We start from the raw sequence: 13,098 nt of genomic DNA on the forward strand, positions 1-13,098 counted from the left end.
CAACATTTTTGCCGTTTGGCAAGCTCTTCGCTGATATTCAACGGTCATAAAAGTTTCGTTAAGTGCTGATGTTAGCTGTGGATTAAGCTTATGTTTTTTAATCAAAAATGTTCTTTGAGAATCCTATTTACGACACTTTTTGTGTCACCAGGTGAGACCACGTTTATATTGAATGACCGCAGCTACGCACTACCACCTGTAAACTGATGTAGGTCAGAGTTGCTATTCATGTTTTATTTGAAAAGGTCTTTGTCCGGTTTAAACTAGAGATCTCCCGAGAGCGGTGAAGATACTGTTCTGCGCTGCTCTCACCACCGCAAATTTATGCCGATATTTGTGGGCGTAAATCAACTCAAAAACGAATTCATATGGCCGCATCCGTCGGCTTCTTTAGCCGCGCCTTCGTCAACACTTCTTGGCATCTGGTGGAAGTGCTGAACCTTGAACTCTTCAAGCTTCTGAAACGGTCTTCCTCGGCTTCTGCAATGATTGGCTGAGTGTGTCTGCTCTGCTGGTCCTTGTGTGCCATTCTGCCCTTCATACCGGTTTTCGGCGACATTTTAGTGCAGGTTCTGGGTAATTTACCGATGTACAAAGAGCTCCCGGGAGCCTCCGTTTGCTGGAATTCGATGTTACCATCGCATGCAAGTCTGGCAACGAACACAGCGACGCAGACTGCCTGTCCCGTGCTCCTCTCCCGTACACCGTTGGTGACGCGGAAGACGATGCCGGTTTTCTTGGCGTTCTAACCTCGACCGTCCTTGCTCAACAACAGCGAGATGACACCGAGCTACGACCTCTCATACAGTACCTCGAAGGCCGTACCTCGTCGCCGCAACGCTTCTTCCCACGCGGGCCACCGTCGGTCTGCGTACAGGCTGGCATCCTATACAAAAGAAATTTCGGCCCCAGTGAAACTCCGCACCTGCTCGTGGTTCCAATGGTGTTTCAAGACGGAGTTCTGCACGCATGCCATGACGAGCTTTCTTCCGGCCACCTCGGCTTTCCTCCCACGTTGGCGCGGACACAGCAGAAGTATCACTGTCCCCGGCTTGCTACAGTCGTCCAGCACTATGTTAACAGTTGCCGCGAGTGCCAACGTCGCAAGACGCCGCCTGTGAAGCCGGCCGGCTTACTAGAGCTTATTGATTCGCCTCGAATCCCTTTCCAACCGGTCAGCACGTACTTGCTGGCACCAATCCCCACATCATCCTTGGGCAACAGGTACATTATAAATGTAACCGGCTACCTCAGCCGATATTGTGAGACGAGAGCCCTTCCCTGCGGCACCGCAGCCGAAATCGCTAACTTTTTCATTTTTAACATTGTCCTCCATCACGGTGCCCCTGCGGTCGTTTTAAAAGAGGCACTGCTTTTACATCAGCCCTTACTCAGGAAGTTATGCGGCTCAGTGGCACAAACCACTGTCGAACCACTGCCTACCATCCCCTAAAAATTGGACTGACTGAGCGGCTCAATAAGATCATTGCCGACATGCTTTCAATGTACGTCGGCGCCGACGATAAGAACTGGGACCACATCGTGCCTTACACCACGTTCGCCTATAACACCGCTCAAGAGGAGACGCGCTTCACGATGTTCCGTTTGGCTCACGGTTGCGAAGCCACAAGTATGCTGGAAACAATGTTACTACCAAATGTTGCACGTCCCTCTGTCACTGACACTCAACAGTTCGCTTGGCACGCAGGAGCCGCCCACCAGCTAGCTAGACAGCGAACCCGTATCCAGCAAGAAAGCGATCCTCAACGCTGCAACCTTCATTACCGGGCGTTGCTTTACCACCCTGGCGAACAATTTTGGGTTTCGACCCCAGTCCATCCGTCTGCGGGTTCGCTCCTAAAATCTTATGCGCCGCTACTTCAGCCCCTACGAGGTACTGCGCAAACTTAGTGACGTTAACTGCGAAGTTCGGATTCCTCAAGGGGTTCACACATCCAAGGGAGCTTTTCGGATCATTCCTTTCAACTTTTAAACCACCCGAATACTTCTACCCGCCCACGAGGTGGCCCGTATTCACCTTATTTGACTTGGTGGTTAGGCCCCGGTAGCCCTCGTTGGGCTGTTGATTCTGATATTTGGGGTAGCGATCACAGCCCTATTTTTATCTCCCTCACGCCTACGCGTCTACGGAAAATACGCCGCACTGTACGAATAACATCATGGGACTCTGTACGCGCAGACAATCATTTATCTACATTCAACCCCTCTTCAGCATTGTCTACTCTATCTGCTGTTCTCGCTACTCACACTATTACCACTACTGTAAATGAAGGCGACCCAAACCCGGACATACATCTCTTGAATCTGTGGGCTCTTCGTCGCCAGGCGGATCTTTACGCTACTCGTCAACCCGGTGACCCTTCGGCTCTTCCTACTCTTCACCGCGCTACCGCACGGGCGCGGCGCTATGCAAAGCGGCTAGGCAGGCAACGCTGGGCTGCATGGTGTGCCCGCCTGTCCTCTACGCAGGGCAATCGACATCTTTGGAGAGTGTTTCACGCCATGGAGCGCCCTTCTCAGGTTGCAGATTACGCAGAGAGCATTCGCCTCGCGCTAAATGTGGATGAGGACACATTTGCACAACAAGCGGCCCGTCAATTTTTTCCTAACCATGACTGCACCGCTACGTCTCCACCTGACTTATCGGTAACAGAGCCCCCCGATGGGATTACTTCTGACCTCACCATGGCAGAGCTCCCTTGGATGTGTGAACCCCTTGAGGAATCCGAACTTCGCAGTTAACGTCACTAAGTTTGCGCAGTACCTCGTAGGGGCTGAAGTAGCGGCGCATAAGATTTTAGGAGCGAACCCGCAGACGGATGGACTGGGGTCGAAACCCAAAATTGTTCGCCAGGGTGGTAAAGCAACGCCCGGTAATGAAGGTTGCAGCGTTGAGGATCGCTTTCTTGCTGGGTACGGGTTCGCTGTCTAGCTAGCTGGCGGGCGGCTCCTGCGTGCCAAGCAAACTGTTGAATTCCAGTGACAGAGGGACGTGCGACATTTGGTAGTAACATTGCTTCCAGCATAGTTGTGGCTTCGCGACCGTGAACCAAACGGAACATCGTGAAGCGCGTCTTCTCTTGAGCGGTGTTATAGGCGAACGTGGTGTAAGGCACGATCGGGTCCCAGTTCTTATCGTCGGCGTCGACGTACATTGAAAGCATGTCGGCAATGATCTTATTGAGCCGCTCAGTCAGTCCAATTTTTAGGGGATGGTAGGCAGTGGTTCGACAGTGGCTTGTGCCACTGAGCCGCATAACTTCCTGAGTAAGGGCTGATGTAAAAGCAGTGCCTCTTTTAAAACGACCGCAGGGGCACCGTGATGGAGGACAATGTTAAAAATGAAAAAAGTTAGCGATTTCGGCTGCGGTGCCGCAGGCAAGGGATCTTGTCTCACAATATCGGCTGAGGTAGCCGGTGGCATCTATAATGTACCTGTTGCCCAACAATGATGTCGGGAATGGTGCCAGCAAGTACGTGCTGACCTGTTGGAAAGGAATTTGGGGCGAATCAATGAGCTCTAGTAAGCCGGCCGGCTTCACAGGCGGCGTCTTGCGACGTTGGCACTCGCGGTAACTGTTAACATAGTGCTGGACGACTGTAGCAAGCCGGGGACAGTGATACTTCTGCTGTGTCCGCGCCAACGTGGGAGGAAAGCCGAGGTGGCCGGAAGAAAGCTCGTCGTGGCATGCGTGCAGAACTCCGTCTTGAACCACCATTGGAACCACGAGCAGGTACGGAGTGTTCGCGGGGCTGTTGTTTCCCTTGTAGAGGATGCCAGCCTGTATGCAGACCGACGATGGCCCGCGTGGGAAGAAGCATTGCGGCGACGAGGTACGGCCTTCAAGGTACTGTATGAGAGGTCGTAGCTCGGTGTCATCTCGCTATTGTTGAGCAAGGACGGTCGAGGTTAGAGCGCCAAGAAAACCGGCATCGTCTTCCGCGTCATCAACGGTGTACGGGAGAGGAGCACGGGACAGGCAGTCTGCGTCGCTGTATTTGTTGCCAGACTTGCACGCGATGGTAACATCGAATTCCTGCAAACGGAGGCTCCCGGGAGCTCTTTGCGCATCGGTAAATTACCCAGAACCTGCACTAAAATGTCGCCGAAAGCCGGTATAAAGGGCAAAATGGCACACCAGGACCAGCAGAGAAGACACACTCAGCCAATCATTGCAGAAGCCGAGGAAGACCGTTTCAGAAGCTTGAAGAGTTCAAGGTTCAGCACTTCCACCAGATGCCAATTAGTGGTGACGAAGGCGCGGCTAATGAAGAAGCCGACGGATGCGGCCATATGAATTCGTTTTTGAGTTGATTTACGCCCACAAATGTCGGCATAAATTTGCGGTGGTGAGAGCAGCGCAGAACAGTATCTTCACCGCTCTCGGGTATTATCTAGTTTAAACCGGACAAAGACCTTTCAAAATAAAACATGAATAGCAACTCTGATCTACATCAGTTTACAGGTGGTAGTGTGTAGCTGAGGTCATTCAATATAAACGTGGTCTCACCTGGTGTCACAAAAAGTGTCGTAAATAGGATTCTCAAAGAACATTTTTGAATAAAAAACATTAGCTTAATTCACAGCTAACATCAGCACTTATAACAAAACTTTTATGACCGTTGAATATCAGCGAAGAGTTTGCCAAACGGCAAAAATGTTGAAATGCCTATGCCGAAGTACCACTCATTGACTGGCCCTTTAAACTTTCCTGGGGATACCTGGTAATCGACGCCGCATTTAGCTCTCTACGTGTCCCCGTGGAAACAAATTTTTGGTTACTGCTCGAACTTTCGAGGAAGACTTTTAATCGCGACGCACGAATAGCCTGACAATGCACAATGGAAGCCGTGCCCTTACGCAGAAGCGAAATTTCTCTCCATAACTTGAGATCCTGAAGTTCTCGATGCGTTATAGGTTGATCATTTTTATGACATTTATGCAGTACCCTTTGAGCTGCGTGGAGATAAAATATTTCTTCGGAATAAAAAAAAAGAGTAGCATATCCGCATCATGAACAAAAACTTTCATGCCATTCTGTCTGATAAGGTCAGCCGTGCCGACAAGCATATGAGATGCGCATGCCACCTCACACTTTTGCAGAATAACTCTTTCTGACAACACAAACAACACTTAATATTGATGGTTTTTCTCGTCTTTCGCGCCGACAAGCATTTCAGATGCGCATCTCACCTCACACGTGTGTAGAACAATTCTTTCTGACAGCACAAAAACACTTTCTTGAGACGTTTTTCTCGGCTCTCCCATGCCGCTTTTCTACGTCAAAACATTTAAAAAGCCCTTCTCAATTTATCTTTAAAGTTGGCCTAAAAAACAATTGGCTATGCACATCTCGTGCTTTAACTTAAAATATATAATTATGTTGGAGCAGCGCATCGCTTTGTGAGCGAGCTTTTCCATTAAATGAACCAATGTGCAATGTTGACTCGAATAGATGTTCCTCTTGAGAATTTGTAACAATTGAACCTCAAAATTTTGCTCCTAAAAATTAAAACCGGAGACGGTACCTTATAGAGTCATTGCTAGCAAAGTTAAAATGTCTGAGGCGCCTGAACGAACATTTAATGTACGTGGGTGCAGCACAATATTTCTACCTACTGAAAAATACTTCATGATCATCAAGAGCAGCAGCCTATCTATTTATACTGTTGGGCAACCGGCTCCCCGACAAATCATTCCTCTGTCAGCTCCGGCGAGCTTGCGGCAGCAACCAGTTCTGCCTTGGAACGATTCGCTGCCTGAGTCAGCCAGAAAAGATAAGCGGGAAGGGCCATGGCAAAGGGCACAGCCCAACCAGCCTGCTCCTCCGTTTTGTCTTCATCGACGGCCGGTGTTACACACTCTGCGGGATACCGATGCGGCGGCTAAAAGCCTATGAATGCAAGATTCCTAATCTCATCCGCGACGTGCTATGTTTGCCAAGCATTGGAAGCTGCTGCGTTTACCTGAGACCTTAGGTTATTTATATTTCGGTTAATATGCTCTGCTCATGGCCAATTTTCCTTGATTTAAAACAGGGTACTTTGAATATAACTATTTGAAAAATGACAAGCATTTTAGTGAAATTTATGACCTAAACTTAATCGTAAAGCCAAAGCAAATGAAGCACTCAGCCGTAACCTGTTGCACCTAGATAAAGGCACTGTAGATACACAGCACACAGAAACAAAAAAAAGAACACCGCATTGCTGAAAAGTGTGTTAACTAAATATTGTAGTTGTTAGGTTTACAATGGGGATAGAATAGATGGCTGTAGATTAGCCGCAGTTCTTTGCGCATGATCAAAATCCGCGGAACTTAAGCGGCGAAAACGAACGAAATTTGGCGCCATGCTCAAAATAAAGTTAGGAAGAACTTTTGCACGCACTGATTTGCGGTTTCATTGATCGTAGAAAAGTTCAATTACTTTATAACAGCACAAATTAGGTATTCTGTCTGTTGTCAAGGAGAACTCTAATTTGGGCTCTCTGTCTTTTGTATTCGTGTATTCTTCCTTTAGAGACTTTAACTTATTTTATTTATTTATTTATTGAATAGTGCGGACATGCTGTATGTCCAAACAGGAGAGGGAAATACATACCGGGGAAAAGCAAAGCAAGTACTGAACAATATAAATGCCACAAAATAGACAATGCAAAAACACACATAAAATTGCAGTTACAGTGCAGCTACGAATGCAGCAGTGAAGATGTCAGGAATTATTTGAAAGCAACGGAGAGTTCTGTGGTAGGGTATTCCATTCAGAAACTGTTCTTGGAAAAAAAGATAACTTGTACGTATTTGTGCGGGCAAGAATAGGTTCCAGGCTAAGGGTATGCTTTTGGCGCGAGGCTCGTCTAGAATCACTAGCGATAGTGAATCACTTCAAAGGATAAACTCACTTGCACCCTTCCGCTCTCGAAGCCACTTACGGCTCAGACGATCAATTTGGTGCCGAGTCGACATTGGATACAATGAAACATTTGGCTCACGATTTGACATTATCACGAAATTTGAGGCGCCTTTTCTGGGAATCAAATAATTGAGATGTGTACAACCAAGCGGGCTATAGGTGCTTATAGCGATGGCAAGAGGTGCGATGTGTTCATGTAGAGCTACCAATCCACCATCTTTTAAGGCGAAAGTCCTAAAAAGCCTCACCAATGTCCGCAGGAAATGTCCGTTCGCAGAAAGGGTTTGCCTCGCCTCACCTGTCCATTTTTTGACGTCATCTGCGCCGTTAATAAAAACCGGGGTCTAGGCCGGGAATCGAACCATGCAGGGCCTTTGGCATTTGAGACGTGGACGCTTCAATTTCGCCATGACGATTCTCTACGGCGGCAGCAAACCTTTCGCCTTGACGCAAGTAAGCTGACTTAAGTGCAAAAGTTTTTTTTTTTCAGCTGACGAAGGAAAGCTAGAGCGATGATACCAAATAAAACGTACGTTTGAAAGTCAGCTGAAAAAGTTAGGTGGCGCAGCAGTAAGTTGGCTACTTCACGATCGAGTAAGCAAAGCAAACGAAAATTATCTCGTTCAGTGATGTGCGTTACGAAGCAGGCAGATGTTAGTGGTTCTCCATTCTGTTCATCTACATGGTTCGTTTTGGCGCGGCAGCCTAATCAGGACTATGCGCAACGCAGAGATAAAACAGTCGCTATTTTTCACCACAAAGTTGGGTTGTCACAGGCAGCATTGCGCTTAAGAAAATTGTGCACTGAGGTTCGCTGCACCCCCTGCATAGTCCTCGCACTTTCTGCTCGGCCTTAGGCGGTGGAGAAAAAGCAGTGCATGCTTCTTTCGTCATCATCAGGTGTCGCACACACTAAGCCGAAATCAGGTAACGGATACCTTGGTCAGAAATGACTACGCCATGACCTGCTTCGGAAGCGTGCATTCCAAATAGCACGCTTAGGCATCGAATCCGCACGCCCTTCTTCAGCTTAAGAGCATAAATTAACGCTTCATTGGCCCAAGAACGTGGTAACGAGACCGGTTGTCATTAGAACGCGGCCTTAAGGGCGATGGGCACCACGTGCGAATGCGGCCGTGTAAAACAAGTGTTTTTCTGCTTGTGGAAACTATGTAAAACGAACGCGCCATTCCTTTTGTAGCGGTAGCAACATTACGGTAGAATTTGGAGCCTTCAAAGTGGCACCGCCACTTTGTGGCTTCGCTGCCATCCAGTGGCTGCGCCGCTACGCTGTCACGCGGTTGGTCACGAGGTGAGGAGCAGCTGCTGGCGGCGCGGGGCCGTGGCTGATCACGTGGTCCGTCACGTAGTTGGTCACGTGACGAAGTTGCACTCGGCCAGCTTTAGCTATCGCGTGACTCCAGGTTTAACCAGAGCTAAACCACCGCGATTTTTTTAACTGGCGAGAGAAGGCGCTACGGCAGGGGACTTCTAGAAAGTGATCACTGGCACATTTATGAGGATATCTACAGCAGAAGAAAAGGATACTTACGGGATTGGGGTCAATCTCTTCGTGAAGCTTCATTGTCGCTTCCATGCTTCCAAGATTAATGACGAAGTTCAGGTTTGCAGAAGGCTGAAGTGCGCCGGAAACACATTCGTCACATTGGCCAAAGCTGTACTGTCCTCCTGGTCCTTCGGTTAGCATCTGCGTAACTCCATAAATAAGAAATCGATATGCTAAACGTATTTTATGCCTAAGAATGTTCACTTACTGCAGACAGATCAGAGGGAATATAAAATATACCAAACATGGGTTATTTTTTCTTGTGGATTGATTTTACGGTTTTGTGCTTATTTGAAATTTGCTGAAATAATTTTGTCGACCGTGAAAAACTTGTAGATGAAATTTTTACGAAGATTATCAGAAAATCTGACCTGCAATGCATCGTTACACATTTGTGGTTGTGGCTAATTTTAGTTTTAGATAACTCACCAAACGTAGAAAACCAGCTTTCACTCGCCAAATTTCCTAGCTTTTTGTAAACAAATTTCAATATTACAAACGTAGAAAATAAATGCGCATTTTTTTTATGCGCCAACAATTTTTTGTTTGAACTTTAAAAGCGCGCTGTGTGAAGAATCTGCAGGGATTCACAATAAAAATTGAAAATGCTGCAGTCCATTCTGAAAAGAACTGCACATTTTTCTATTCACAATATTTTTGTAATTCTAAACATCTCGTCTTCGATATTTTAAAAGACATGTAAAGGCACCGAAAGCGTGAGAAATATTATAGCGCCATTGTTAGAAGCGAGAGATTCGCTATGTGAATTTTTAAATCGTGGTGATTATTGGCCTTTATTCATCACCATGTCAAAAATACCGCTGTAGTGTAGGCGCGAGCTTGCGCTATTTGCTATCAGAAATTCCTTGTCATTTGAACGATTCCTTTTGCTTTGTACATTTAGAGAACTTTTCTTTTCATTCGTTACCTGATAACTAAGAAAAAGACAGCGTTATATAGGATGCCGATAAGCCAAGCAATCTATGCTCTTGTGGAAAGCACCGCATCATATATTTTTTAAAACCACGGAAATTGATATCTCGTATTCAGAAGATGGCGTCCCGAACCTACTCAGAAATGGTGGTTGTGGTAGTAGAGGGCTCCGGATAAATTGGACAACGCGGGATTCTCGACCGCGTAATTTTATTGTACAGTACATGGCTCGAGGCTTGAATTGGGAACGGTTAGGATAAGAGGTATTGGAGAAGACCTAAGTAATCTGCGATTCACTGATGACAGTGCCTTACTGAGTCGCTCAGGAGATCAACTGTAAACCATGATCAATGAGTTAGACAGACAGAGCCGCACGGTGGGTTTTAAAATCAACATGCAGAAAACCAAAGTCATGTTCATCAGTCTCGCAAGGAAACAGAAGTTCACATTTGAAGCGAGGTTCTGTAAGCGGCGAGACATACGCCTATTTAGGGAAGGTATTGACCGCTGATCCAGATCACGAAGGGAAATGATTAATAGGATAAGATTGGGGTGGGGCGCATATGGTAGGTTCTCTCAAATATTGAATGGCAGTTTACCAATATCCCTCAAGAGAAAAGTATACAACAGCTGCATCTTACCAGCAGCATCTTGCCTATGCAGCCCAAACGTGGAGGCTAACGAAAAGGGTTCCGCTCAAGTTAAGCACCACGCAGCGAGCTATGGGAAGAAAAATGATAGGTTTAGCGTAAAGAGACCGGCAGCGGGCAGATTGGGTGAGGGATCAAACGCGTGTTAATGGCATCCTGGTCAAAATCAAGAGGAAGAAATGGGCTTGGGCAGGGCATGTAATGGGAATACTAGATGACTGCTCGTCATTCATGGTAACAGAGTGGATTCCAAGAGAAGGCAAGCGTAGCAGGGGGCGGAGGAAAGTTAGGTGGGCGGATGAGATTAAGAAGTACGATGGGCGCAGTTGGCAAAGGACAGGGTTAATTGGAGAGACATGGGAGAGGCCTTGGCCCTGCAGTAGCGTAGTCAAGCTGATGATGATGATGACAACGACACGGGCCACTAGAATTTCGCCTCCGTCGAAATGCGACAGCCGCGGCGGGGACCTAACCCTCCTCTTCCGGGTAAGCAGTCGATCATCATAACCACTGCATATACCTGATCAAATATCTCTATTCTTTTGCGAAACTTTCTAGTCCGTTAAATATAACTGACAGGAGATGTATTTTAATAAACCCCGACGCGGGCGCCTGGGAGTCTCCTCAACCAGACCCCACTCGTAGGGCAGCAGGGCGTCAGTGCGACTAGTGGAAACATTTTTGAGCGGGGCTTTCGAAATATTTTTTTTTTCAGAGAGTACGCATTGCCGCAGCGGTTTGTTTGCAGTTAATGAGCACTTTCAATAAGAGTTTGGCAAAGCATTCTAGGCCATTGCCAAGCCATCTATTTCAAACAGCAAGATTTTTTCTATAAAATAAAGGACAACGTTGGTCGTCGAAGTTTTCTGCTTTTGCAAGTCCACCGTAGCCTTCTGCAAAACAAAAAGCAAGAAAAGATGCATTCTTCGGAGTCTGATTGAGGCATTTTTTTCCTCAGCCAAAAATAAATAGCCATGGTGATGAAGTCACGTTTAGCTGAATTATGCATGCAGCCAAGAGCGAAATTTTTCACAAAAAGAGCTAGCGGAAGGCAGCAGCCGTCACAAAGTTCCCAGCTTCATCGTTTTTTTTTATCTATTACAGTGTGACTTATTGCACTTTGGTCTAGTACACCATTCATCTTTGAGAAAATATCATTTTTCTGGGAAAAATAATGGCACTCATGACAGATATTGAATCTTGTTATTAGAGCTTACCGTGGGTCCTTATAAAGGTGGTTCTTGAGCAGCGCTCCTTCGCGTACTATTGGAAGCGTTTTTTCTCGGGACGAAGTATTATCAGTGTATCAGCGATATGTAAGTTAGCTTGTATTGAAAGAATAACATATCTTGGAAAGACGTGTGTAAGATTGTGAACATTTTGATATGACTATTGAGTTTATGAGTGCATATACGACGGGCGAACTTTATGACTATAGATTTCTTAGTGCTTATCATGTCAGCTTTATGCGTTGCGGTAAAAAGTATTACGGCTTAAAAATTTAAACGCGTCTTCAAAACGACGTAGCATACTTCGTCTAATCATATGCATAGATCGCGCGACCTGCTACCCAACAGGTTCATCTATAGGTGTTACGTTAGAAGGAAAGTAATTGAAAAGACTTGTTTTCACGAAGTTTTATGAACCGTGCTCCCGAGATGCACCCTCAGCCGGAGCAGAACGCGAAAGGCACATCTTGCAGTTTTGAAAATGCACCGCCTTGAATATGATGCTTCATACTTCACCGCTCCGTTCTAGAGTGTACTCGGCTTTCCGTTATAAAGTGAGATCAATGGTGCATTGTAAATTGAGAAAAATTGTTTGCCAAATTCTTGTTTACGCGCATTCCCATGGACTGTCGCTAAAACTGTTCCCTAGCCGTTTTTGGCACCCGAAAGTGCTCATATGTTTGTAAACGCACTGTTGGCTTATATTACAAACTTGGCCGCAGGTGCTCACTCCATTTGGACAAGTGCGCGCTGGATCGATTCTCAAGTGCTTTTCTTTGGTCCTATTAGAATAATAGGCTTAGTACTCTTGTCGCAGTCAAGACAGCTGTTACGAAAATCTGCCAGCTTCGATTTCTTTCCTACTCTGCCGAACATTTTACTGGTTTTATTATCCAGTTTCTTCTCTGGCCTTCTGTGTGCACCAGTAAGAAAGTAAATAATAATTGCCTGTAGGTCTGAGCCCTTCGTGTAATCTGAAAGAAGAAAGTATCTTAGCCATAACATTCGGGGTTCTCCTCAATGCTCATTTCTTCTGATATAACCTTTCCGTCTGCTGCGAGTCACAACGGGAAAAAAGCTTGCAATTCCGTTTAACCGAAGGCACGCACACTTTGTGAAGATTCACTTGAAGTTCGGACATAAGAAGATGATTCTGATTTGCTAAATAATTCGTCGTTGAAGGGGCAGCTGTGTGTGACCTAAAGTGTTTATGCAAAATTTTTGCTCTATTGAAAAGCAGGTGCCAAAACATGCACCGCACAATAGACAAATAATTCATATTTGGTGAAGCATTTTTAAAGGTTAACGATATTGCAATATACAACCCCTGTTTATGAAAATATCAGACACTTGCTGCTCGGCTGTTATTCTGACTTTTCCTACCAACAGGTTTCGTTACACGTTGACATTAGGTTTACGCAGTGCGTTGTGATGACTTCCACTGAATAAGAAAGACAGAAGTTCCGACACCGCGCTTATGAGGCGTTCAACAGAGCTACTGCGCAGTAAGAGCTATAGCGCGTCCGAGCGTACGAGTAAAATTTTGTTTCCCTGAAGCCAGTTTTTTTACTAGCATTGCAGTCATATCTAGTATCTCTGTTTTATTTTCAGCAATATAAGGACATAAATATGAAAACGCGGATGCTGCCTAATGTCTTTCTGACAAGCAATTTGATGAAGACCATATTTACTCTGAAAAATATATCCCGCCATTTCGCCTTGCATTCTCATTCCAGTATTAGTTAACACATTCCCTATGTGTTCATTTGGTGGATGCATTTTGC

This window comes from Amblyomma americanum, chromosome 9 (genome assembly GCF_052857255.1).
Source record: "Amblyomma americanum isolate KBUSLIRL-KWMA chromosome 9, ASM5285725v1, whole genome shotgun sequence".
NCBI lineage: Eukaryota > Metazoa > Arthropoda > Arachnida > Ixodida > Ixodidae > Amblyomma > Amblyomma americanum.